The sequence below is a fragment of the Vitis riparia genome, chromosome 11 (assembly GCF_004353265.1).
Source record: "Vitis riparia cultivar Riparia Gloire de Montpellier isolate 1030 chromosome 11, EGFV_Vit.rip_1.0, whole genome shotgun sequence".
In the NCBI taxonomy this organism is placed as follows: domain Eukaryota; kingdom Viridiplantae; phylum Streptophyta; class Magnoliopsida; order Vitales; family Vitaceae; genus Vitis; species Vitis riparia.
The window spans coordinates 5,645,327-5,668,635 of NC_048441.1; the positions used below are offsets into that span (position 1 = coordinate 5,645,327).

The 23,309-nt window shown below is 38.3% G+C and overlaps 1 pseudogene; it reads left to right on the plus strand.

The window, feature by feature from the left end:
- LOC117924717 overlaps window positions 1-23,309 on the plus strand; it is a 52,968-nt pseudogene that overhangs the window by 3,742 nt on the left and 25,917 nt on the right.

Below are 23,309 nucleotides of genomic sequence, written 5' to 3' on the forward strand. Positions count from 1 at the left end.
ATGGCGGAGAGTTTGCGTAAATTGGATGTTTGTCTCGACAAAAAGGAGTACAAATAGGAAGAGAGGGTCTCGGGAAGGTCGAATGTCGAATTGGTGAAGAGGCCGTGGAGTAGGGATAGCAAAAAGGTCAGAGTGGAGGTAAAAGGGGAGGAAGTAAGCAGAAACTTGAGTAGATTGGATCATTGTGTAGTCGGGATCTGGAACCCTAGTCTAGCAGGAGGAGAGGATTTGGAGAGGTTGGGGTGGCTAATGGCAAGTTCTTGGGGGTTGAAAGGAAAGTTAGGGTTGGCAAGGTTGGGGAGGACGGGTTCTATTGGAGTTTGAATTTGTGGAAGAAGCCAGACGAGTTCTCACCTCTGGGAAAAGGTTGGTGGGAGGGATTCAGATGGGATTGGAGTGTTGGAATCCAAGGTCTAGGTGTTTGAAAAAAGGGGAATTAAGAAATGAAGCTTGGGTGAGGATTCTAGGTCTTCCAATCTCATTGTGGGTCCCGTCGATTTTGAGAAGAGTGGGGGAAGTGTGTGGTGGTTTCTTAGCTATCGACCCTAAGACGGAGAGAATGGAGGAACTACAGTGGGCTCGGATTTTAGTTAGAACAAACGGCGAAGACTTGCCAAGCTCGTTGGAGACAGGGGTAGAGGAGTCGACCTATTGCCTCTCCCTTTGGTGGGAGGTCCTGTTGTCGTTGAGGTAGAACACGGTGAACTATAGTGGCTCGTCTGGTCGATCAAGCAGAAAGGTTAGGGGAGACGTTGATGCACGCGCTGGTCCGCGAGTGGAAGAGTTGGCAAATGCGTGGCTCGAGGCGCAGTTCCGGTCAATTGATGGGATTGGAGGGCAGGTGAACGAGGCGGGTAGTGAAGTGTTTGAAAATCGGGCTCAGAATGGGTCGTTGACTCGGCCTTCTCGTGAATTGTCGGTTGCTGGGCCGTCTTCGTCTAGCCTTGTAGTGGGACTTGTGAGCTCGAAGAGGGTTGTTGGGCATATCTCACAAGGCCCATCAGAGGAAGATCTTTTTTAAAGGGGGATGTGGGTGGTGGGGCTGGGCTAGAGGTTGGGCCGTCATGTTCCAAAGGAAAGGGGTGGGCCGCCGTTGAGGTGAACGCGTTGAATATTGGGCCTTCTTTCCTGTTAAAGGAAAGTCATGGCCCGTCCCAGTCCCAACCCCAGCTCATTGTAAGTGGGCTTTCATTGAAGGCTTGCTCCTCAGCTCTCACTGGAACCTGCAAGGGGAGCAACTCGGAGCTTGAGTTTATTATGATGTGACAGAAGGAAGACTGGAGGAAGCAGCAGGTGGATTTTCACTCTACAATGACAAACCGTGCGCTAATAGAAGAAGCTTCAAGGTATGGGTATGTTTCAAATTCGTGGGGCTTAAGGGTCTCGGGGTCTTCTCTTCCTAATTCTTTTTATTTTGGTCGGACTCCGGAGGGGGAGTATTACGACCATTCTGGGATGCTAAGGGAGGATACTCAGGAAGGAAAATTGGTAAGCATCCCAGACGCAGACGGGCACGCTGAGGTTGGCAATGGTTGTTGGGACTTGGTTGAGGTTAATTGTGTCGGAGATTTGGCAAGGGATCTGGAGTGGGGGTCAGTTCAGTCTGAACCCCAAGAAGTAAGGGGTGAAAAGGAGGATAATTGGGAGGAAAGCAGTTTGGCTAAATTCAGCCATTTCTTGGGCTTTTCGACTGTAGGTTTGGAAAAGGAAATTCTGAGTTTCTTGATCAAAATTAGAAAAAGGAGGGAAAGGATACACAGTAAAGGTCTTCTGGAGAAATCAAAATTTGAAAGGGAGCTCAAGAGGCTGGAGTGTTCAATTAACTATGAGGGGGAACTTAAGAAGAAATGTCCTCTTTAGGGCAGAGGGAGCCAGTTAGCGGATGTCCAATGAACCTAAAAATCTTGAGTTGGAATGTGAGGGGAGCGAATGACAGCTCTAAAAGGAAAATAATAAAGTTTGTCATAAGAAAGCAGAAGGTGGATTTGTTGTGTATCCAGGAGACAAAGTTACAAGTTATGGCTGAAGGGGTGGTGAGAAGTTTAGGTCCGAGGAGATTCTTAGACTGGAGAACCTTGGATGCTATTGGTTCGGCAGGAGGCATCTTGATTAGCTAGGACAAAAGGTCTTTGGAAAATTTGGATTGTGAGGTGGGCCAGTTTTCCACTTCCTGCAGATTCAGGAACGTGGAAGATGGTGCAGTCTGGGTATTTATGGGAGTATATGGTCCTTTTTCCAGAAAAGAAAGGGAGTGTTTGTGGCGATTAGAGGAATTTGGGAAGAACCCTAGTCCCTAGGGGGTGATTTTAATATCATCATATCCCAAAGTGAAAGGAGCATACAAGGGAGAATAACCTCAGCAATGAGGAGATTTGCTCAGGTTATAGACAACTTAGGGCTTGTTGACCTCCCGCTGCAAGGGGGATTATTTACTTGGAGCGGGGGCCTTAATAATCAGTCTTGGGCCAGATTGGATAGATTTCTCGCGACTCCTAGTTGACTCGATCAGTTCAGTAGTGTTGTCCAGAGAAGATTACCTTGGCCTACCTCGGATCATTTCCCAGTACTTCTTGAGGGCGGTGGACTAAGAAGAGGACCCTCCCCATTCAGGTTCGAAAATATGTGGCTCAAAGTTGAGGGGTTTAAAGATCTTCTTCGTTGTTGGTGGCAGGGGATGGTGGTTAGAGGCAGTGCTAGTTATAGACTGGCTGCTAAGCTGAAGGAGATGAAACAAATTCTAAAAATTTGGAATAGGGAGGTGTTCGGGAGATTGGAGTGCAATAAAGCTGCAGCTCTCCAACAAGTGGAGTTCTGCGATATGGTGGAAGGGGAGAGAAGTTTGATGGAGGAGGAAACAGTCTGTAAAAAGGAAGCCAAGGAGGGATACGCTAAGTGGGTGACCTTGGAAGAAACCCATTGGAGACAGCTGTCAAGGGAATTATGGCTAAGGAAAGGGGATAGAAATACAAGTTACTTTCATTGTATGACAACTGCTCATCAAAGAGTTAATTCCCTAGACAGAGTCAAGATAAATGGGGTGTGGTTATCAAAGGAGCAAGAAGTGAGGGAAGGGGTAGCGAACGCCTTTCAGCAACTGCTCTCAGAAAGCTCGGATTGAAAGGCGAACATAGGGGGATTGCAGTTAAAGCAAATCAGCCAGCAAGAAGCGGAGTTGCTGGAGCTCCCTTTTTCTGAGTCTGAGGTTCATGCTGCTTTAATGGATATGAATGGGGACAAAGCCCCAGGACCGGACGGGTTCATTGTGGCTTTTTGGCAAAACTGTTGGGATTTCGTAAAGGAGGAGATTTTGGATATGTTTAAGGAATTTCATGAGCAGAATTCTTTCCTTAGGAGCCTAAACAATACGTTTCTGGTCTTGCTACCGAAGAGACCTTGGGGATTATAGACCCATCAGCCTGTTAGGGGGGCTGTATAAATTGTTGGCTAAGGTGCTGACCAATAGACTCAAGAAAGTGATAGGAAAAGTGGTTTCCCTTTATTAGAATGCGTTTGTTATGGGGAGACAGATTCTAGATGCTTCTTTAATTGCAAATGAGGTGATTGATTCATGGCAAAAAAGGGGAGAGAAAGGTCTAATTTGCAAATTGGATATTGAGAAGGTGTATGACAGCATTAACTGACAGTTTTTGATGAAGGTCTTGCAAAAAATGGGGTTTGGGCCGAAGTGGTTGGAATGGATGTGGAGTTGTATATCTACAACCAAGTTTTGGTCTTGGTGAACGGAGTGCCAACCGGGTTCTTTCCGAGTTCTAAGGGGTTGCGTCAAGGGGACCCTCTTTCCCCCTATCTTTTTGTTATGGGAATGGAAGTGTTGAGTGTTCTAATTAGGATGGCTGTTGAAGGGGGTTTTATCTATGGGTGTGGCATACGGCGATGTAGAGGACAGGCTGTTAATATTTCACACTTATTCTTTGCTGATGATACAGTCGTTTTTTGTGAGGCAAAGAAAGAGCACATAACGCACTTGAGTTGGATTCTCTTTTGGTTTGAAGCTGCTTCAGGGTTAAGGATTAATTTGGCCAAGAGTGAAATTTTACCGGTTGGGGAGGTGGAAGAGGTGGACGAGATGGCAGCGGAGTTAGGGTGTAGGATGGGACAGCTGCTTGCAGTCTACTTGGGGCTGCCATTGGAGGCGCCTAATAAGGCCTCTTCCGTGTGGGATGGGGTGGAAGAGAGAGTGAGGAGGAGACTTGCCCTATGGAAACGTCAATATATATCAAAAGGTGGGAGAATTACGCTAATAAAGACCACGATGGCTAGTATGCCATTGTATCAAATGTCTCTTTTCCGCATGCCAAAGATAGTGGCAAGGAGGTTAGAAAAGTTGCAAAGAGATTTTTTGTGGGGAGGGGGTAATTTGGAAAAGAAAGGCCACTTAGTCAATTAGGAGGTGGTTTGTGCGGTTAAGGAAAAAGGGGGGCTGGGCTTAAGAAAGCTAACCTTATTGAACAAAGCCTTGCTTGGTAAATGGTTATGGAGATTTGCTTGTGTTAAGGAGGATCCTTGGAAGCAGGTGCTTGCGGCGAAGCATGGGCAAGAGGATCTTGTTTGGAGGACAAAGAAGACAAATGAGGCGGTTGGAGTAGGGGTTTGGAAGGAGATTCTAAAGGAATCTGCTTCGTGCTGAGAAAACATGGCATTTAAAGTGGGAAAAGGCACCAAAATCAAATTCTGGACTGATCTTTGGTGTGGATGTACAGTGCTGTCACAAAGATTCCCGCATCTTTATGCTATGGCCGTGCATAAGAATGCTACAGTGGAAGAGATGTGAGACCAGAATTTCGGCCAAGGCGACTGAAATTTAAGGTTTCTTAGGGACTTTAATGATTGGGAATTGGATATGGTAGGCAATTTACTTCTTGTTTTGAGGGGGCATAGGATTACTCTGGAGGAAGACTCGGTTTTTTGGAAGGAAGGGAGAAACGGGCAGTTTAGAGTCAAGAAAGCGTATAGCCTGTTGGCAAGCCCTAATGTTGCCGTTTTCCTAAAAAGTAACGTTTGGGTGGATAGAGTTCCAACCAAAATTGCGTTCTTCACGTGGGAAGCTGCTTGGGGGAAGGTGCTTGCTCTGGATAGGCTCTAGAAAAGAGGGTGACAACTTCTTAATTGTTGTTTTTTGTGTGGTTGCGAAGAGGAAACTGTAAATCATATTTTAATACATTGTATAGTGGCCAGAGTGTTGTGGGATATTGTTCTTGGGTTGTTTGGTGCTCAGTGGGTTTTTCCAGAAACTGTAAAGGAGGTCTTATTTAGTTGGAGGGGCTCTTTTGTGGGGAAAAAAATTTGGAAATCCATTTTGTTCATTTTTTGGACGGTTTGGAAAGAGAGGAATATACTAGCTTTTAGGGTAATTTTGGGGGGGGGGGGGGGGGGGGGTTGGTGTTAGCAATTCAGAAGCTTAAAAATTCTTTTGTTTGTAATTTATGGGGTTGGGCTAAATTGTATATTGGAGAGGTGCCACCCTCCCTTATAGACTTTTTGGAATGGTTAGCTTCCAATTAAGGGTTGGTGAGTTTTTTGTTTATCTTTCTTTGGTTGTGAGGCCTTAGCTGCCTTGTATACTCCCTGTATGCTTTGTGGCTTTTTGCCTTTTGTTAATCTATGCTGTGCTTATTTATAAAAAAGAAAAAAAAAAAGAAAGGGTTTAGTCCTAGATGAAGGAAATGGATGAGAGGCTGTTTGTCCAGAGTATCTTTTGCAGTTTTAGTGAATGGAAACGCTAAAGGGTGGGTCAAGGCATCTAGAGGCTTAAGACAAGGCGACCCTTTATCCCCATTTTTGTTTACTTTAGTCGCAAATGTACTGAGTAGGATGTTATTGAGAGCAGAAGAAAGGAATTCATTGGAGGGTTTCAGGGTGGTTAGGAACAGTAGAAGGATGTCCCATTTGCAATTTGCAGATGATACCATTTTCTTTTCTAACACTAGGGAGGAAGATTTGCAGACTCTCAAGAGTTTATTGCTAGTGTTTGGGCATATTTCTGGGCTTAAGGTTAACCTTGACAAGAGTAATATTTATGGCATCAATCTTGAACAAAATTATCTTTCTAGGTTGGCCGAATTGCTTGATTGCAAGGCTTCTGGGTGGCCTATACCCTACTTGGGTCTTCCTTTAGGAGGGAATCCCAAGACTTGTGGCTTTTGGGATCCAGTGATTGAGAGGATCTCGAGAAGATTAGATGGGTGGCAAAAGACTTTTTTATCTTTTGGAGGTAGGATAACTCTTATCCAATCTTGCCTCACCCATATGCCTTGCTACTTCCTTTCCTTGTTTAAGATACCCGCTTCAGTGACTGCAAAAATTGAGAGATTGCAAATGGATTTTTTATGGTCAGGGGTTGGGGAAGGTAAAAGAGATCATCTTGTTAATTGGGATGTAGTGTGTAAGCCGAAGGCAAAAGGGAGTTTGGGATTTGGGAAGATAGCTCTAAGGAATGTCACACTCTTAGGGAAATGGTTGTGGAGGTACCCTAGGGAGGGTTCAGCTCTATGACATAAGGTTATTTTAAGCATTTACGGATCACACTCTAACGAATGGGATGCCAACACTATAGTCAAATGGTCACATCGTTGTCTTTGGAAGGCTATTGCACAAGTCTTTCAAGAGTTTTCCAAGTTTACTCGGTTTGTAGTAGGAGATGGGGAAAGAATTCGGTTCTGGGAAGACTTGTGGTGGAGGGATCAACCTTTGGGTTCCCAATATCCAAGACTATTTAGAGTAGTCACGGATAAAAATATTCATATTTTTTCAATTCTCGGATCTACTCGTCCCTTTTCATGAAACTTTAATTTTTGCCGCAACCTATCCGATGCTGATATAGAAGATTTAGAAGGCCTCATGCGGTCACTTAATTGTCTGCATTTGTCATTTTCGGTTCTAGACGCGAGATCCTGGTCTTTATCTTCTTCAGGGCTTTTTACAGTCAAATCTTTCTTTCTTGCCTTATCCCAATGTTCTGGTTCTCCTCCAGTTTTCCCTACTAAGTTTGTTTGGAAATCCCAAGTCTCTTTCAAGGTCAAGTCCTTTGTCTAGTTGGTGGCACACAAGAAGGTAAATATTGATGACTTGCTACAACTAAGAAGACCCTACAAAGCTCTTAATCCTGATAGTTGTAAGTTGTGCATGAGGCATGGAGAATCAACTGATCACCTTTTCCTACATTGTTCTTTGACAATGGGGTTATGACACAGATTATTTCAGTTAGCCAAGATGGATTGGGTTCCCCTGAGGAGCATTTTCGACATGCTGTCCATCAATTACAATGACTTTGGTTTATCGAAGAGAGGGATAGAATTGTGGCAAGTTGCGTGCATAGCTTTAATTTGGATTGTGTGGCGGGAAAGAAATGCGAGGATTTTTGAGGATAAAGCAAGGAATTCAGAGAATTTTTGGGATTCTATTCATTTCCTTGCTTCTCTTTGGGATTTTTGTTCCAAGGTTTTTAAGGAGACTCCCCTTATTGTGTTACAACTTGATTGGCTAGCGGCGTGTAATTCCTTTGAGTTGCTCTAGTCTAGAGAGTTTATTCGTTATCACATTGAATTTTCTTGTTTTCGTATTCTTGTAGTTTAGTTTTCTTTGGTGGGAGGATTTCTCATCCTTCTCTTCTACTTCTCTTTTCTATTAATATATTCCTTTGTCGTTTCCTATGAAAAAAAAAAAAAAAATGAAGGCAAAACATAAGAAACCCTGAATAGAGAAAATATTAGAGCCTAAAGGTGCCTTTCCACCTCATATTGAAGAAGAATATGAGTTGTAGATTCTTTCCTTTTGGTTAGACAATACCTGTTACCAATAATCTACCTTTATGCCTTAATTGGTCAAATGTGGGTATTTTTTCCCAGACCACTTCCCATATTAAAAACACCCCACTTGCTTAATATATGTATTTTTTGTTGATTTTAGTGTCTTTTCCTTTTATAATCATTTAAACTTAAGAATCTTGTTTTCAGATTATGGGATACAAAATTTTCACGCATGAAATTCACTCAAATTACTCGGCTAGGGTTGATAACTTCAGAAGCTATGAAACCATTAATAAGGATATTATTCAGAGGTGGATGTACCCGTTGGTACCAAATGTTCAGTTTTTTGGAAATTATACAACTAAACTTGATAGGCAGGGAATGTACTGAGCCTCGGGTAAGAATTGTTAAAGCATTTTGGTGAGTTTTCTAAATATTCATTTGTAGGAGACTATGAGAGACTTATTTCATGCGTATTTTATATAATTTAATTAATCCACAATCTTATGTTGCATAGTATATTGTCTTTGGAAAAAGAATCATGAATTTTCATAAGCATACTTGTCGTGCATGTTTTATATTTACAATAATGTTAGTTACCTTTGAGTGTCATAGTCTTTTTTAGCATTTCCAAGAGTTTAATTAATAATCTCCATATATTGCAACTAATTTCCTACCTTTTAGAAAAATAGTAAGCATGAATAAATATGCATGTTGTTGTACGTTGGTGTATTGGTTGATATGCTTCTACTAAGCATCTCTATCATGCCCATGGTTATGAAGGACCATATGCCTTGGATTATGGATGAACAATGCAGACATGGGTATCATGATCGTAATTGTTTGCATGATAAATACAATTTTAGCCCCAGATTTTTCTTTCTTGGGTGGTGGCACAACTTTATTGCTCTCTAGTTTTTCTTTGGTTGGTGTTGTTTGGTTTCTACCTCAATTGTCAAAAGCTCTTTCTTGTCTTGGAATGATTGTTTTTTATGAAGGAAAAAGGGAAATTTGGAAATTGGTTTCTTGTGTATATTTTTGGTGTCTTTGGAAAGAAAGGAATAAGAGAATTTTTATATGAGAAGGTTTTTGTGTTGAAAATTAAAATTTATTTTTGCTGATTTAGAGATAATTTTTTTATATTTATTTCACTGTTTGTACAATATATATAAGCAAAGAGAAAAACTGTATAAGAAAGAATCTGAAACAAATCCATATAATCGGTTCATAACGTGCAGATATAATAATAATAATCAAATCCTTAAAATCAAGGGGCTCCTAACTACAAAGAGAAGACAACGTAACACATGCTACTAGGCAAGAAGAGCTAACCTACAAATCTGCTTTCTGCTTGTAGAAATTAAAATAATCATTTTCTAAAATAAATGGTCAACTAGGATAAAATAGGGAAGTTAATATAAAAATTAGAAGGCTGAAAATCTCTGAAATACTTGTCAACACTCCTCATCTAGCTAGAGCATAGATGTCCTCATAGAAAATGAAGTTATTGATATGAGGTTGAAGAACCTTGTAAGTGGGGTCAATTGTAAGTTGGATATCAAGAAGGTGGTTGACCATGTTAATTGAGACTTCTTGTTGGTAGTTTTGGAGAAAATGGGTTTTGGTCTCAAATGGATAAAATGGTGCTTAAATATGGCTTGCTTTTTAGCGTGTGTGAATAGGACTCTATTAGTGTTTTTTTTTTCCGAAGTTATAGAGGTTTGCCGACTATCTTCTTATCTTTTCATTATGTCCATGAAGACTCTCTCTCCCATGTTCTAGATAAGGCTAATGAAGGAGGCTTCTTAGTAGGTTTTTTAGTAGGCAAAAGAGAAGGCGAAAAGGAGGTGTCACAGTTGCTATTTGTGGATGATACAATTATTTTATGTGATGTATGTAAGGAGAAGTTGGAGCATTTGAGTTGGGCTCTCATATGGTTTGGGGCAATCTCAGGATTAAAAATCAACTTAGAGAAGAGTGAATTGATTCCAGTAGGATTAATCAATGATATAGAGGACCTTGCTAGGGTCTTGGGATGTAAATTGGGCACCCTCCTCACAAGTTATCTCAGAATGCCTTATGGTGCCCCCTTCAAATCTTATAAAGTGTGGGATGTGGTGGAAGGAAGATTTCAAAAATGTCTTGCTTTGTGGAAGAGACAATACTTATCAAAAGGAGCTAGACCAACACTAATAAACAACACCTTATCTAGTCTTCCTATTTATTTTATCTCTTTTTGCAATTTCGAGAAAGGTTAGCTTAAGATTTGAAACGATCCAAAGAGATTTTTTGTGGGCAGGTGGTGGTTTGGAGAAAAAGGCCTCATCTAGTAAAGTGATTGACAATTTGCATGGATAAGAGGGAAAAGGGACTAGGCATTAGAAAGTTGTTTATCCTCAACAAAGCGTTCCTAGGTAAATGGTGTCAAAGGTTCCCTCTAGAGAGGGACTCTTTTTGGAACCATGTGATAATAAGGAAATATGATGAGGAAGCGGGAGGATGATGCTCTAGAGTTTAGAGTTTTGAGGGAAAGTTATGGAGTAGGGGTGTGGAAGGCAATTAGAAGTGGGTGGGAGACTTCCAGGAGTAGGATAAGGTTGAAGGTGGGTAATGGACGAAGGGTGAAATTTTAGAGGGATAACTAGTGTGGGGATTTGACCCTTGGGGAGACTTTTCCTATTTGTTTTTCTATAGCAATCGCAATGATGCTTGGGTAGTTGCAGTGTGGGATCAAGAAGGAGAAAGGGGATGTTGTGACCCTCGATTCTTAAGGCAGCCCTATGATTGGGATTTGGAAGCTTTTTTTAGGTAGTTATTGAAGAATTTCTGAATTCCTTTATTGATTTTTTAGGTACACACCATACACATATATATACACAAATGACTGAATAAGAAACTATCAATCTAGCTTGATTCTCTCCTAAAATTAGGAAACTGAATCATCCTAAATGATCTCTCTTTTTTTATTCCTAAAATACTTTCCTAAATTAAAACCCTAACTTTGAATGCCAAATTTCAACAGTTATAATTGCAATCTATTGACAGGGAAATTAATGATAAAATAGTATGGGGGATTTGGAAGGGTGGTTTTTTTTGTTTCTTTTTTCCTTTTGTTTAAATCATTTTATTCATTACTGGGATAAGGAAGGGAGGGGTCGTCGGTCTCTGTCAATGGAAGAAGAAGAGGCTAGGAAGGAGGCAAGAGAGTTATATAAGAAGTGGGCCTTATTGGAAGAAGTGTCATGGAGGCAAAAGTCTAGGGAAATCTGGCTCAAAGAGGGGGACAGAAACACCAAGTTTTTTTCATAAAATGGCAAATGCTCACAGAAGGAGGAATCAATTGAATAGAATAAAGGTAAATGGAAGGTGTTTAATTGAGGAAAGTGAAATCAAAGAGGAGGTTGATAGAAATTTTCAAGAGTTGTTGACAGATCCTGGTGACTGGAAGCCTAATATAGATGGCTTAATTTTTGAAAGGCTGGAAGTGGGGGATGGGGAGAGGCTAGAGAAGCCCTTTTCAGAGGAGAATAAGAATATTAAAGCAAGGATCTTGTTAAACCAAATAACTAAATTAAGATCATAAATTTCCAAGTAGTAGACAAATTATCAAATGAGGCTTAATGGAGTTGTAACCCGTAGATTGGCACAAGGATTCCAATCATGCAAAGCATGACCAAAATGTGCTGCAACCTTAGTGTTTGTAGTTTAGTTTCTGAAATTGATTTTGCTGTTATACCAATTTATGTAGGACAACCTATGATACCCAAATCCTTTAATTTCACCCAATGTGCTTGTGTCGACATGACATGGGTGTAGGTATGGGATCCTTGTCAGGCACTCCTATTTTACTTTGGCTATGGCTGTTTCATTTTTTCATCAATATCCTTTTATTTTTTCAATTGTTTTAGTAATAATTTCATTAGAGAAAAAGAAGAGTTAACTACAAAGTGAATTTTTGTAAGAATATTTAGGGATGAGAGGGGAAAAAAGGATTGGAGGGAAAAGATTGGAGCTTTACAAATGATATATTTTACTTCCATTTTTTTTTAATTGATTTTCTTTTTTTTATGCCATATCCCCAAAGATTAGACAAGGCCACTATTCCTTACTAGAGGCAGGAATAGAGTAAGGCCTTTACTGATTATAGACTTCATTATCAATATACCATAAAATTACCATTTTTTAATTGCATGATGCTAGAAAAAAGGTATTTTTGGTGATCGTGCCCAATTTTTGAACAAGAAATTAGATAAGGCATCGAGCATATTGTAACACAACTACTTAAAATTTGAGTTGTGAAGGATTAGACACTTATACGCATACCCACATTTGACAACATACCTGAATCCATGCAACATAGAGGACAACAATGACAAAAGAATATGGTGAAATGAGATAGAAATAGAATGGAGAAATTCTAATAGAATTATATTTTTGGTAATTAAGATTCTAACAACATTGTCAATGCTAGTAATCACAATTTAAAGTGTTTGACATCACTAAGTCTATATATGGATAGACAATCTTAATAATAGTCGTAAACTAATTCTAATAATAACATAAATAATTGTAACTCTAATAAAACTTTATCAATAAATAATAATGACCTTAAAATAAGCAACAAAATAAAGATAGCTTTCCATGTGCTTTGATGCATGCTCTTGACTTGGAGTTTGCATCCCATCCATTAGACTACAAGCCATATTTACTTTCCATGATTGAATGCCAGAAAGATGTCAATTTTGTAGAAATTTCTATAATCACTTGCTAATTAAAGCTCTATTGCAAACTAATCACCTCCACTACGCAACCCTTGGCCAACCTCATCTATACCATGGTTGTTAAAAACTTATAACACACGATATAATATATTGATATGATACATTTTTAATGGATATCGATACACATCGTTGTTCGTATCTTCTTTTAACCATGTTTGATGATACATATACAATACAAAATATGCTACCTAATACAATGATACAATGTTACATACCCCTTCAACTACTTTTAAGAATTTTTAAGAAAAATCAAATTCAATTATTTTTTGAAAGAACTATTATATTCATCAAAATGTATAGTAATGTTAGAAGTGAATTTATTCTTGTTCTCAAAACAATGTTGGAATTTAAGTAAATTTATTCTAAAAATAAATATTGAGGAATTTTTATTTAAATGATTTGAATTTTGACACTGAATATGATAGGAATTGATGAATAAATTTTTTTACTTACAATATTAGTTTTTCTTTTTTGGAATTTTTTTTCATTGAGGAAAGAATGATGCCAAATATAAAAAGTTGGAACTTTGGAGATGACACATAAAGGCTTACGTATCAACAATGCATATAAGTACATGTGCCTAGTTAAAATTTGGAACTAAAAATCATAAAAGTTCTCTACTATACATTAAACTCATATTTTGTGAAATTAAATTTTTTGAATCTCTACTATACAATGTTTTTATGATATGACAGTTAACTCTTTAACTACTATCTTTCATGAAATTGGTTATTTATTACTCTATACTTTATGTTTCCAATAAATACGTACATGTATGCATATTTTTTCTATTTATTATTCACTATATAAAAGAATTTATGACACACGATGCAATATGATACATCATTTGGAGAAATAGAAAACAATGCATGATACTTTTTATGAGTTAACAGCTATGCTCTACATGCTCTCACCTAATGAGATGACGATACCTATAATCTTCCCCTGCCCTGAACCACAGGAAATCCTGCTGGATTCTCTCAATCCTGGATGTCACACTTAGTGTAATTCTAAAAATGAAAAGGAAATAAGTTGACATGGACAAGGCATGACTAAATCAACATGATCTCACTGCTTAAAGAGAGGCAGAGCTTCTTCCATCCTTGTAGATGCCCAGACATGTTGGCAACAGGATCCTAAAAGGCAGGCACTTCTCAGTTACATCAACCCAAGAGGGCTAAATAATTAACCTGCCAAGCATCAGTCTGCCTCCATAGAGACATTCTGAGTTGTGCAACTTTTCTAAGAAGTTCTAGCACAGAATGCCATGCTGACTAGGCGTTCTTGCAGAAATTACATTGACTGTAACTTTGATGTTCTTTGCATGCAGTGTTGTTATTACTGCACTGATTAAGTTTCACTATGATTTGATGTATTTTCCCAAGTGAATATGCCTGCCCTTATACATCAAGGTAGGCTTTCTCTATGTCTATTTGCATGAACACTTTTTACGGTGTTATTCAAAATTCACTCATACATAATTTCCTGGTGGGCAGCCTATATAAGCTATTGGCTAAGGTGTTGGCTTATAGGCTAAAGAAAATGATGGGAAAAGTGGTCTCAAAATATCAGAATGCTTTTGTGGAAGGAAGACAAATTCTTGATGTGGTACTTATAGCTAATGAGGCAATTGACACGATGTTGAGAAGTAATAGAGTAGGGGTGCTTTGTAAACTTGATATTGAAAAAGCTTATAATGATGTAAGCTGGAAATTTTTACTTGAGGTGTTAGGAAAAATGGGTTTTGGACAAAGGTGGATCAATTGGATTAGTTGGTGCATCTCAACTCTAAGGTTCTCGGTAGTGAATGGTACTCCCTCGGGGTTTTTTCAGAGCTCTAGGGGCTTAAAGCAAGGGGATCTGTTATCCCTGTACTTGTTAGTTCTAGTTATGGAGGTGCTCAGTTGCCTTCTTGGAAGGGCAAGAGAGGGTGGCTACTTGTCTGACTTCAAAGTGTTAGGGAGAAATGGGGAGGGCTTGGAGATTTCCTATTTGTTGTTCGCATATGATACTTTGGTTTTTTGTGAGGCCGCCTCTTTCCAAATGACTTATTTGAGTTGCTTACTCATGTGGTTTGAGGCCATTTCAGGTTTGAAAATCAATTTGGATAAAAGTGAGTTTATTCTGGTTGAGAGGGTGTGAAATGTAATGGAGTTGGCTGCTATATTTGGTTGTAAAGTGGGTGCGCTCCCAACCACTTATTTGGGGCTCCCTCTAACAGTTGCCCATAACTCGGTGGTGGCTTGGGACGGGGTTGAAGAAAGGTTTAGAAAGGCTTAGCAATGTGGAGAAGACAATATATTTCTAAAGGAGGAAGACTAACACCGATCAAGAGCATGCTATCTAGCCTGCCAATCTATTTTATTTCTCTTTTCCAGATGTCAAGGAGGGTTCGCTTAAGATTGGAGAAGATTTATAGGGACTTTTTGTGGGGAGGTGGAATGCTAGAGAATAAGCCTCAGTTAGTGAAGTGGGATATTGTTTGTTTAGACAAAAGAAAAGGAGGCCTTAGAGTTAGATGTCTTAACTCTCTTAATATGGCTCTCATTTGCAAATGGATTTGGCGCTTTTCTAAGGAAATGGATGCCTTTTGGAGAAAAGTTTTTTGTGGTAAATTTGGAGAATTGGAAGGGGGTTGGTGCTCTAAGGAAGTGAGGGGCAGCTATGGTGTTGGTCTTTGGAAGGCTATAAGGCTTTTGTGGGAGTTAGTCTCTTCTAGAACTCTCTTTGTGGTGGGCTATGGGAGAAGGGTCAAGTTTTGGAGAGACAGATGGTGGGGGGATGAGCCTTTATGTGTGTCCTTTCCCTCCTTGTTCGCTCTAGCTAGCTCAAAAGAGGCTTGGGTGGCGGATTTGTGGGTGCACTCTTCTAAGGGGGGTGGATGGAACCCAAGCTTCTTTAGACCTCTCAATGATTGGGACAGTAGAATGCTTCTTGTCAAGGATTCAAGACAAGTGGTAGTTGAGGAGAGGGAGGATGAGGTGTTTTGGGCGGTTACAAAGAGTGGATCATTTTCTGTTAAGTCCCTCTATTCTATCCTTGAGGAAGTAAGGGTAAACCCTTTCCCTACTAGTATCGTGTGGAATGCTTGGGTCCCTCCCAAGGTTAGTTTTTTTGCTTTGGAGGCAACATGAGGGAAAGTTTTGACTTTAAACCAATTGCAAAGGAGGGTGGTCTTTAGCCAATAGACGTTCCCTTTGTTATGCTCATGAGGAGTCAATTGACCATATACTCTTGCATTGTGGGAAGGCAAGGCTGTTGTGGGAGCTCTTGTTCTCTTTGTTCAGGGTGTGTTGGGTGATTCATGCTTCCGTTAGAGACAACCTTTTAGGATGGCAGGGCTCATTCATTGGGAGAAAGAGAAAGAAAGTGTGGAGAGCAACGCCTTTGTGCCTCTTTTGGGCAATTTGGAAGGAGAGAAATAGAAGATCTTTTGAGAATATTTGTTCAAAGGCTGAAGGTATTGTTTTTGTGTAGTTTATTATCTTAGACAAACTTGTTTATAGAACATACTTCTATGTCCTTAGTTGATTTTATTGATTGGTTGGGGAAGGATTGAGGGGGTGTTTTTGTATACTTTTGCGCTTCTTTTGGCGTTTTTATACAATTTGCACTTATAAAAAAAAAAAAAAAATTCTTGGCGTATCCATACTGTCATGATCTTGCTTAATCTTTTCTATATTTTGTGGCATATGATTAAGTGACCTACTAATTCTTCTTTGTACTTTTTCTATGAGCAATGTCACTTTTTTATTTTCAAGATGTGAAGTCCAAATATGATCATTGGGTGATTGGTTTATTGCCTATCTCATGTTTCATGACACATTTATTTTTCTTGTCCTTCAGGTTGTTATTGGACAAGAATTTGTTGTTCCTGTGTACTCATAGGTATCTTTACTTCAACAGCCAACTAAGCAAGATGGTGATGAGGAGCTGGAGTATGCTGATCATAGCAGCGGGGTTGTAGAAATTCCATGTAACTCTTCATGCACCATATATCTCAAACTAACTTTTGACTTGTTTAATAAATCAACATGTTGTGTACGTTTTAAGGCCAAATCTGAGCTTAAAATTTTCCTTTATATACAAGCCATTTTGATTCTGTTAATTGTGATTCTTGAAGAACCATCTTGCTAGTTTGACATTGTCTTTCATGGCAGAGTTCTGTTAGATAATAACCTTGTACAAACCCTGTTTACTGAAATTGCAGCTCCTTTGGGGTGTTAAATCGTTTTTCCTGTGTGCTTATTAGAAGAAAATATTCTGTTGGATAATGGTGGCCAGTGTATTTGGAAGGAGCAGTTTGATGCTAAATCCTGTTGGCAAAGTAAATGATGAGGTTGGAATGTGTGATGAAGAATTGTAGTTTGCAATGTTAACTAGACATGTGTCATGGACACAATACGTCCTCAATTATTTTGGCATTTATATCCTTCCAAATGTTGTCTTGGGAACACAGCCACACAATACGTCCTCAATTATTTTGGCATTTATATCCCTTCCAAATGTCGTCTTGGGAACACAGCCACACACAAGCACATTGTATCACTGCTAGCAGGACATAGTTTTTATAAGTTTAGACTACTCGTACTGACTTTGACTTGTGAGGTCCTTTTTATTCTGTTTCCTTTGTGCCTTTTAAAAAATGTTTATCTCTATGTAGGGTTGAAGTTCAGGAGAAGAAAGTCCATGATTATTCAATTCCTAAAATTTGCTGAATTGAACAGATTTAATTTAACCCATTATGTTTTAACTGCTGGGGTTAGGTAGATGAGTTTGTAACATTACGAGTGACCAAAAGATTTATTTTAAATCCTTGAACAAATACATTTGTCAGTTGTTGATTTCTTGTTTCACACTGTTGTGATGAGTTAATTTACTGAAAATGCTATATGACAATATATAAATTTTATTTATTTATTTTTTATTTATAATTTTAATACCAGAAACCAACAATTCATTTCAAAGAAAATGATTTCAAAACTAAGAAACAAATCAAAAACACTCTGAGAAATAGAAAAACAAGAGGGTTTAACACAATGTGGACACTGATTTTGTAACCTCCTGCTGTCAAAAAATCCATTGTCTCATAACCAAGGTATCCAAATGAAAGAACATCTCATGTTGATGATTTTACACAACCAAGAGTCTAATTTCCATGAACATCATTTCCCTGTGACACCCATAAACCTCTGAAAAGTAGGATGCTGAGGTTTGTCAAAACAGACTCTTTGTTGACTGAACAAACAAGGGAGTGCATAAGAAAAGGTTGTGAAGAGAATAACCTTGAAAGGGTTAAGAACACAATTTTCATTTGAAAAGAATGGTTAGTGGATATGCATGAAGCAATGAACAAGGGGTACAGGAAAGATCATTAATTTTCCAGTGAGATAAGGTGGGGCAGAATTTAGGGCTCCAAAATTAAGTGGAAGAAGAAAACTCTGGGATAAATGCGATAGAAGAATCTCTAAACCTTTAGACCAATTAGAGGTTAGGATAAAGAGTACAAAATGGTTGCACTTTAGGTTGCATGGGTTCGGGTTTGAGTAGATGGTGGTATATGTCTAGGTGGCTAATCCTTCGCAACTCAAATTTAAGGATATGAGGACTCGGCTAAAAAGGATCCAAAAAAGGGACACAGGTATTATGAGAAGGCATAATAGAAGAAAAATCAATTAAAAGTGAAGGTATCCCTTTTAAATTCCTAGTTTTTTTCCTCTAATTCCAAATTTTTTCCCCTTTGATCCCTAAATATTCTTGCTGAAATTTCCTTTTCAGCTAACTCTTCTTTTTCCCTAATAAGAAAATTAAAAGAATAAAAGGATATCAATAAAAAAAAATCCAACAGCCACACTCATAGTAAAATAGAAGTATTCAACAAGGATCTCATACCCACACCCATGTAATGTTGTATCGACATGGGTATGTTAGGTGAATTTGAAGAATCCGGGTGTCATGGGTTGGATGACCACCATAGGTCTTCCCATAAACCAATCTTTGAATTATACCAATGGGAACCGGGTATATTAAAAAAATCAGAGAACCCCCAGGCAGTAGCTTTCCATGTGCACTGATGACCATTGTACTACCATGTAGGCATTCCAACTGTTTGGGAGCAAACCATAAATCATTGTAATTACATTGTGTTGTGTCATTCACCCTGGGGAACTGGTAAAAAAAGAAATAGAAAAAATCCAAAACCTAATCTATAAGATGGTCACTTTTTCCTTTCTGAGTGGAAATAAGAGGAGATACGAGACAAATAAGAAGGGACTGGTTTAATTCCCCACAAACCAACCCTCCCCCCCCCCAAAAAAACAAAGTCTTACTTCTAGCTATGTAACCTATAAGAGGTCCTGTCTAAAACAGGTTCCCCAAACCAGGGAGCTATGGGATTCCTTCTCAAAAAACCACAATAAGAGGAGCCAATCAGCAGTTGGACAACCTAACTTGGATGCCATCCTAAGGAGATGGTCCTGATTCACATTTATAAGATAGAAATAATGTATTGTATCTAAGTTGGTTCCATCTATTCTATGATTTTATATCATTGAACATTCTAGCATACAAGTAAAATTCTGTTTCAAACCAATATTTGATGTCCAATACTTCTAGCTGCTTGTTAATATTATCTTTTGTAGAATGCCAAATTAGAGACACAATGTTGGCAGCATCATCATAATAACAAGACATTGGCGGTTATCAAGAATGTCATATTATGTCAGAAACTTTGACAGTGGTGCCTTTTTGCTTCTTAGAACCTTAAGACATAATGTGTTTCAGGTAATTTTATCTTTATCTTGTTTGTTTATTTTTTTTTTGTTCAAGGTTAGTATAGTGAATTACAAGTAAAAAGTTTACCTTCTTATAGCAGTCCAAGAATGAGCATTACACTTTGTCCTCCCCACCTATATTAATCTGGAAACCAAAGTTCCTCCCAATAACTAAGCATGTCTAGCTGGTTGCAATGCTTTGTTCAATACTAGTGACATGCTGCTTCCGACAGATTATACAGCCTTACAATGCCAGAAGCCTTTACTGATCCATGAAGTAGAAGACTAGCAGAGAAATAGTTGATCAGGTGGCAAAGATTTGTTTGATTTATTCCTGCATTGCCCTTGGCTAGGAGTGGATTACTTTGATTATGATCTATGTTAAGTTTGTTGTCTTTGCAAAGATTTCAGTGGGTATTCTTGGGCATATTGAAGCCATGTGAATTATTCTCCTTAGGGGCTTTAGGATTAGGGATCACTATAGGGTGCTGAGGGGATGTGGGACAAATTTGCTTTCCCACCTTCAGTCAATTACCAAATAGTTCAGTGGAGTTCCTATGAGCTTAATCATGAGAGATTGGTGGCAATTTGTTCAAAGGGGAAGCAAATAGTGGACATCTTGAACTTATCTTTTATGAGGTTTTTCTAGGCAATTCAGGTTAAGTAGATATTGAAGGGATAATTAGAGACCATAAAGGAAGCAAGATCCACAACTTTTGGAATCTAGTTCATCATGGTATGGAAATGGAGATAGAGACATCCGTATTACCCGGAAGGATTAGAGAGTTTCATGCATTGGGGTCTAGAAACAAAATTTGATGGTGAGGTCCAACACCGAAGCAGAATTTCATGCAATGGCTCAATGAGTTTGTAAACTACTATGGTTAAAGATTATTTTGGAAGATTTGAAGATAAAATGGGGTGACCCAATGAGACTTTATTGCAATAACAAATCTACAATCAGTATTACACATAATCTAGTTCAACATGATCGAATGAAACACATAGAGATAGACATTTTATTAACGAGAAACTAGATAGTGGGTTGATTTGTACTTCTTATGAATCTACTAACCGTCAACTTGCAGATATACTCACAAAAAATTTAAACAGTACAGATTTTCAAGCAAGTATATCCAAGCTGGAAGTGGAAAACATCTATTCACTAGCTTGAGGGGGAGTGTGGAAGAATGAAATTAGGAAAGTCATGATTTTGTAGAGAGAGTTTGGTAATCTTGTGATCAAAGAGATTTGATGTAAATAAGTTAGGAAAGTTTTCTATTTAGGTGTTAGGATTTTTTGTATATATACGAGTCTTTGTACAAGCAAAAGATTAAGAAAAAGAATTTTTACCTTGTATTCTTTCCATATCTCTTCTACATATTCTCCACTCCTTGAGCACAAAATGAACCATTAAGGGCTAAGGGTTTTGTAAGGTCTTCTCAATTTTAGCATGTTATCAGTGTTTAGCTTCTTATGTGTCGGTAGCCAAACAAAGACTTTGACCTTAAATGAGACTTTAAATTTCCATATAAATTTAGTTGTACAGAAAGGAATTGTGTTTGTAGGATTGGACAAGGCTAATAAAAAAACCTTCATCGAAAATAAGCCTAAAGAAGATGATGATTGAGCTCTTGTGTCTAGAATGGATGGTGACAAGTGTACATGGGTGAGAGAGAATACGAGTCTTTCAAGATTCTCTCTCTCTAAGTCATTAAGGTTATGACGAAAATTAAGGTTCCTAGAAGAAAAGGAAGAGAAGCTAGGGATAGTTAAGATAGGAAGATTTTCTAACTATTACAACCCTGAAAAGAGTTAAAAACTAAAAGCACCATGATTGATCCTCTCATGGCAAATCTTCCCAAAATTGAATTCTTGTCCCATCATATGTTACAAAACAAGTAAATTTGGAAAAATCCTAAAAAAGTTGTGTAATAGCCTTCCAGGAAGAATGGTGTGACCACTTGATAAAAATATTGGTGTCCCATACATTAGGTTATGTTCCCAAAGTAACCTAGTGTCAAAGAGTAGAAGTTTCCCTTTGAAACCTCCAAACCCACTTCCTTAGAAAGTCTTGATTCCTAAAATAAATCCTCCCAATGCTCAAACCCTTTTCCATCTTTAGTTTGCATATTAGGTCTTGGTTGATAAGGCAATCTCTCTTACTCTCCCCCACCCTGACCAAAGAAAATCCTTTTGCAATTTCTTAATCTTAGACGCAATTGAAGATAGAAACTTGAAAATAGAGAGGATATTGTTAGGAATGTGAGACAAACATGATTGAATTAGAGTTATTCTTCCGCCTAATGACAAAAAGTCTTTTTTCCACCCATTTAATCTCTGTAGGATTCTATCAATCGCTTGATCCTAAAAAAAGTGTTTGCCTTCGGATTCCTGCCTAATAGACGACCTAAGTGGGATAAAGTCTAGTTGAAGACTTTGCATTGAAGCATTGATGCCAAACTAGAGATCCGATCCTCATTTGCGTTGACACTTGAGAGAATGCTCTTGTTTAAATTGATCTTAATACTGGAAATTTGCCTAAAAACGAATGAGATTAACTTGTGATTTTACAACTCTTCCATGTAGGATCTAGAAAAAAAGATGGTGTCACATGCAAATTGCAAATGAGACGCTCTAACCCTACTTCTACCCACTAGAAAGCCTTCTAATAAACCACTCTCTTTTGCTCACAACATAATGCTTGAAACTTTGCTGCTGTAGTGAAAAGGAGCAAGGAGAAAAGATCCCCTTGTCTCAATCTTCTAGTTGCTTTAATCCATCCTTTGACACTGCCATTCACTAAGATCGCAAAATTTGTCGAAGACAAGCAACTCCTCATCTAAGACTTCCATTTTGTACTAAACCTCTTCATTTATAATACATGATTAAAAAAACCCCAATCCGTAGGATCATAAGTCTTTTGTAAATCAATCTTAAAGACTATCCCTTCCTCTCCCGAGCATTTTTTCTCATCTGCCATTTCATTGGTTGTCTATGTTGAAGCCTTTTTTCCTTTGTTGTTTGCATTCTCTCTTTTTTCATTTTTTTAAAGGATCTCTAATCCTTGATATATTATCAATTTTCTTTTTGAATGATTTTTGTTCTTATAGAAAACCTGAATTGTGAAACCTTTTATTTATTTATTCATTTATTATTATTATTTTAATAAGAAACAATAATTTTATTGCATTGCAATATTAAATACAAAGAAGGATGAGATATCTTTCCAAGAAGTACACAATTCTCTATACAAAATCTAATAAAAAATGTAGATAAATGTATACTAGTTCAAAAAAGTCAAATCTAGCTATAATTTATAGAGGTATAAAATTTCCTTCAAAATAAATCATATGTCTAGCTCCACGTTTTGCTAGCACAGCTATAGCATGATTGCCCAAGTGAGAAGCCTAAGAGAAGGAACATCCTAACTCTGAAGAAAGATCGATAATTTGGTGCAATCACCCATAAAACTTTCATTGTCCTTTTTCTTTCTTAGTCACCCATGATATAACAATAGAAAAATGATCTTCTCTTTCAAATTTGGATAGACTACAAGCTTGCACCTATAGCAACCCTTCCAAGAAGGCTAGAATTTTTGCCTTAATGGTTAAATCTTGATTTGTAGGTTTAGAAAGTGCTCTTAACACTGTGCCAAAGTGATCATTAAGCAACCCTCTAATCCTTAATTGTCTTGGGTTGTACAAAGAACATCCATCAAAATTTAGTTTATCAAAATTGATTGGAGGTGGTGGCAATTCACATAGTGTCTCCTTAGTCAACCTCATGGTTTTGCAAACTAGGTGCTAGTCTTTCAAAATGAGGTTCAAAGGTACACTTGTAAAAGCTTTATTGGAAGAAGCACATAGGATGGAAGAGAAGTAAAATGAGTCCCAAATTGCTTTGAAAGACCTCCACCTATCGCAAATTCCTACTCCTTTCTTGCAAAATAGTCTTAATCAAAGTGATTCTAGCAATGTGCAAAAGAA